Source organism: Myotis myotis, unplaced genomic scaffold, assembly GCF_014108235.1.
Source record: "Myotis myotis isolate mMyoMyo1 unplaced genomic scaffold, mMyoMyo1.p scaffold_m19_p_2, whole genome shotgun sequence".
In the NCBI taxonomy this organism is placed as follows: domain Eukaryota; kingdom Metazoa; phylum Chordata; class Mammalia; order Chiroptera; family Vespertilionidae; genus Myotis; species Myotis myotis.
Window position 1 is genome coordinate 131,557,721 of NW_023416324.1, and position 6,000 is coordinate 131,563,720.

The window sequence follows — 6,000 nt, forward strand, 5'->3', positions numbered from 1 at the left end:
TCTGTTCAGCCATCCACCCTCAATAAATGTGTCAGTTGCCTCTATCATTGAAAATACAAGTTCTGTGAATGTAATAGTTATAAGATGGTTGGCAATCCATTTGTAGAACAGACAATTTCAATTTCTGAGCTTTTAGTCTCTTTCATAACCTCTGAAGTCGAGACCATAAAGTCACATATCTTCCCATATACTTCAAACCATTTGGAGTGTTTTTCACTTCAGCAATCACTACTGTGGTTATCCCCTCAAAAACCATTCCAAGCATTCTCCATCATGAAACTGCTCTGTGAATTGGGTGGGATCAGGTGGACCTTGAGTGATCCTCTTCTTTTTGGGATAATTTCAAATTCCTTATTACAACTATGGTTACAGCAATCCACATAGTAAATTCTGGCAACCTAAGACCAATTTAGTTAGTGCATAACATTTCCCTGGCCAATGAGAGAATTAAAGTTTAGCCAGTCGTCACAAAAGGTATGGTATTTATAAAGAGATTTTTTGAACTGGATGCCCATCCCCTCAGAGCAATGTAATTTGTGGGTGTGCCATTACCTTGCCACCCTGAGAGACATCAATTTGAAGGTAAAGCTGAAACAGAGTGGGGCAGAGACTTGATCAATCCATACCTAAATATGTTATTGCTCTGAAACTTTTAAACCATATAAGTAAATCCCTTTACAATTTAAATTATTTTGAGATAGATTTTATATAACAAGTTAGTCATAACTAATTATCTCCTTAAATGCTAAGTATAGTCATAACAAATATTTCTGTAGCTAGAAGTATTGTGCCTCATTCTTTTTACAGTTTAATTAGGTTATTTTAGATTATTTGATGAGCAATTAAAGAGAATATTTTTATTAATTTGTTTAGAAAGTTAAAGGCAAAAAATATTATTGTATTTTAACTTACACACTTGGCTGATTAGCATCTTGGGTCTTCTTTCTTTGTAATCAAACACTTTAAGTTGAGAATAGGATCACAATGATCGTTTTAACAATACACCTGAGGCTTGGATTTCATGTCAACTGGACATTAGCCAACCCTGATCCCATCCAGTAACAGGAAATTCATATCTTCTGAGATAGCCTCTTCCACCTTTGTTTAAAATTTGTTAGTGAGCTTCATTTTTACTCAGATTAGATGCTGACTATTCACTGAAAATCCTATAAACTTTAATGGTATTATTTTCCTTTCTCTCTAGATAATACTTTGTTGCTTCTATGTCACTTCAGGCAAAGCATCCATTGCTACTTGACTTTAAAATTCCTGCTGCCTTTATTCTATTATTTTTTAATCAATCCACCTCAGGCTATTCAATTTTTCTAATATAATCAATTCTGACTGCAGAGATTAAGAAAAATTGGGGTTCTCATCGTGCCTTTCCAGTACTGAAAAGTCAAAATTTACTAACACTGGCTATAGCAGAGATTGCTTGTTACAAGTTGTTGATTGCCTAACAAGATATCTTGCTAAAAGAACTGTTACTTTGTTAAGTATGACAAAATGCCCAGTAAAATTTCACATTTCCCTATTTGCTTTATATATAGAGGTGGTCATGAGACAGAGTGCCAGTCAAAGAAAAATAAAAGAACGTTTTTCACTGGGACATCCATGAGAGATAGTTTTCAATGGTATGTGCCTTTTGCCCCGTGTTCTTCATCTTCCCCTGCCACCCATGGTTGAGCCATCTTTCCATTACAAAGCAACTCACATATGAGAAAGATCGCTGAACAGAAAGTTAGAAGGAGCAGGTTGAAATGATGAAATTTCATCCCTAGATAGAATCTGCTCTTGGACTTCTTATTTTCTAGGAAATATAAAAGTCTTAATTTTTCAGCAAACATTTTTCCATTGACAGCTGAATAGTAATGACAACTTCTTGTCATCTAAATAAATGGTTTTCTTCCAAAATAGACAGTGATGTAAAATTATAAAGTGTGGAGTTGGCAAGAATTAAGAATGTGCAAGGTTTTAAAATTTTCATTGACCCATGTTTATGAATGTGTCCCTCCATCTCTAGAAGATGGTCCCAAAATTCATTTAATTATAATGTAGTCTCTTTAATAATTAGATCGTATAATAGATAAAGGATGTGATGGACTCCTTGGCTCTCTATGCCTCAGTTGTTTTTGAACACTTACCTAACTATGGTAAAGTGGGAGAAAATACATATGTATGTGTATGAATTATCTATTTATACACACATGTATGTAAACATCTATGTCTTAGCCATTTGTGCTGCTATACCAGAATACCGTAGAGAGGTGGCTTATAAACAACAGAAATTTATTTCTCACATTTCTGGAGACAAGGAAGATCAAGGTATGGGCATAGTTGGTGTCTGGTGAGAGCCTGTTTCCTGGTTCATAAATGGCCATCCTTTCGCTATGTCCTCACATGGCAGAAGGGATGAGGGAGCTCTCCAAATCTCTTTTATAAGGGTACTAATCCCATTCATGAAGGCTCTGTCTCACGACCTAATCATCTGCCAAAGGCCCAATTTGCTAATATCCTCAAATTGGGCTTAAGATTTCAATATATGAATTTCGGGCCAGGCACAAACATTTAGAGTAAATATATATATATACAGTCCTCGGGTTACGTTGGATTCGACATACGTCATTTCATGGTTACGTTACCATCTTCCATTTATTTATAAAACAAAAGTTTCATCATTTTGATGTATGTACATATGTGGTTTATGTTTTTTATTATTTATTTACCACAAGTAAAGATCAGGAATTGTTATCTTTCTTTTAAAATTTTTTTACTGTTTCATTTTATTACTGCTGTGTATGTGCTCCATGTGAGTGACATAGGTGCTTATGTAGATGGGTTCCGACTTACGGAGAAAATCAGTTAAGTCGCGTCATAGGAACGGATCTCTGAAATAACCCGAGGACCTGCGATATATATATATATATATATATATATATATATATAGAGATATATATAGAGAGAGAGAGAGAGAGAGAGAGAGAGAGAGAGAGAGACCTGCACACAGGCCTACCTCAGGGTTACTGCCTCAGCATATATAAGTACTCATATTTTGGAAGACCAAAATTAGGTCACCACAGTCTAGTATTAGGTTTTAAGAGCTTACCATGGAATAGCTTTCTCAGTTGAATCATTGTGTTCTCTGTCTCATACAGAAGAATTTCCTCTCACCCCCAACATAAAACTCTCTTTTATCACTCCTTCCTGGGGGTAATCCAAAAAGTTCAAGTACAGAATATGTATTAAATAATATTTAGAACAAGAATCTGTTGACATTATTGCTTTTTCTTATTGTTAGTCCATATTCTGTTATTGATACCTACTTTGTTTTGATTTTTTATCTTACATATATTTTGGAACTATTTATTTATTCCTATTTTTTCTTTTGAGTGGGATATCATATCATTGATTTAACCTCTTTTCTTCTGTAAGTATAGACATGTTTACAGAAGCTAGAAACTCTCCCCAAGTACTGCTCTTGTTTATTCCAAAAAAATACTTATATTATGTTTTAATTTTATTCATTTAGAAAAATATTTTCATTTGCCTTGTTATTTATTTTGATCCATGGATTATAAATTAATATGTTGATGAATCTCCCAATATTTGTACTTTTTCAATATATCTTGTTATTGATTTCTAGTTTAACAAAACTGCTGTCAGAGAATATATTTTGTCCATGTTAAATTGTGTTATTTTATTGCAACTTCTTTCAAGACCCAATAATAGTCTATCATGGTGAAGCTTCCATGTGCACTTAAAAAATAATGTATATTCTGCAATTTTAAATATGTCAAGAACTGTGAAGTACCTGAGATTTTATCTTCCTTCCAAGGTAACAAGCATGCCACAGATTTATGAATGCTAACAGAAGGCAAGAAATTCTGTCAGAGAAAAATATTATTTTATTATTCAGAGCAAGTGTTGTAATTAGCCAGTATACCAGTTTCCTAAGCCCCTATTCCCACAGGGGTACTTGAAAAGTCACTTACCCTGGGGCGTATTATAGAAGAGAAACTCTGAGCATACAGAACCTTAATTTGTTATGAACAATAAGCATGCATGCCCTTTGTTCCAAAAGGAGACACTACATCTATATTCCTAATCTAATCTAATAAAAGATAAACATGCAAATTGACCATACATCTGCTACACCCACAAGCCACGCCCATCAGCCAATCAGGAGCAAATATTCAAATTAACCCAACTGAGATGGCAGCGGCCACAGAGTTGGAGCGAGCAGGAGGCTTGGGTTGTCCCTAGCAATAGAGGAAGCCAAACTTCCTGCCTTCCCTGCAGCCATGAGCTCCACTCAAGGCTACAAAGTTTCAATTATAGAAGATAAATAAATCCCAGATACCTGCTTCCAGCCCTCGGCTGTGGCCAGCCTCAAAACGTCCATCAGCCCCTCACCCAGGCTGGCCAAACCCCCATAGGGTGAGGGTCCCCATTGGGGGGCTTGGGCAGCCTGCAAACAGCCATCATCCCCTCACCCAGGCTAGCCAGGCACCCCAGAGGGAACCCCCACCCTGAAGAGGGTGTAGCCAGACTGAAAACAGCCCTTAGCACCTCACCCAGGCTGGCCAGGTACCCCAGCAGAACCCCCACCCTATCCAGGACACCCTTCAGGGCAAACCAGCTGGTCCTCACCCGTGCACCAGGCCTCTATTCTATATAATAAAATGGCAATATGAAAATTGACTATAACAGCAGAACAACTGGGAATGACTGGTCACTATGACACACACTGACCACCAGGGGGCAGACGCTCAATGCAGGGGCTGCTCCCTGGTGGTCAGTGCGCTCCCATATGGGGAGTTCTGCTCAGCCGCAAGCCAGGCTGATGGCTGCCAGCAAAGCTGTGGTAGTGGGTGCCTCTCCCGCCTCCTCAGCAGTGTCCGACTGCAACTTAGGCCTACTCCCCGCTGGCAAATGGGCATCCCCTGAGGTCTCCTGGGCTGCCAGAGGGATGTCTGACTGCCAGCTTAGGCCCGATCCCCCGGGAAGTAGGCCTAAGCCAGCAGGTGGACATCCCCCAAGGGGTCCCAGACTACGAGATGGCACAGGCCAGGCTGAGGGACCCCCCTGAGTGCACTGGGCCTCTAGTCCATAATAATAAAACCATAATATGCTAATTAGACCGGACAGCTGAACGACCTTCCAGACATCCTTCCAGATGTCCTTCCAGACAAACTTTCAGACAAAACCAGGGCTGCAAGGGTCGAGCCCCTTGCATGAATTTCATGCATCGGGACTCTAGTATGTTAAATAAACTAAACATCTTTGAAAGGTATTCCAGGACAAAGTAGGCATGCCTCTTCTAGTAGAACATCCAGAGATGTTTAAAAAAAAACATGGAGAGTTGTCTCTCAATAAAACACAGTGTTCTGTGAATGTCAATTAAATCAAGTTGATTGATAATCTTGTTCACATCTACACCAATAAAAGAGAAACATGAAAATTGGTCATCACTCCGCTATGCCCACCAGCCAATCAGGGTAAGTATGCAAATTAACCCAACAAAGATGGTGGTGGCCACAGAGCTGGAGGCTTGGGTTGCCCCCAGCAACGGAGGAAGCCAAGCTTCCCACTAACTCTGGCCACCGCTGCAGGAGTGGCTGGGAGCCTGGGTCACCGGGGGTGACCCAGGCTTCCAGCCGGCCTCAGCCTCTGCTCAAGGAGTGGCTGGAAAAAAAAAAGGAGGTGCTGGCCTTCTCTCAAGGAGGGGCTGGAAAAAAAAAGGAGGGGCTGGGAGCCTGGGTAGCCGGGAGGTGTGGCCAGCCTGAAAATGACCCTCAGCCCCTTACCCAGGATGGCCACGCCCCCATGGAGTAAGACTCCCCCCTGGGGGGACCAGGCCAGCCTGCAAACAGCCATCATCCCCTCACCCAGGCTGGCCAGGCACCCCAGTGGGGACCCCCACCCTGAAGGGGGTATGGCCAGCCTGAAAACAGCCCTCAGTCCCTCACCCAGGCTGGCCCCTTCCCCATGGAGTAAGAG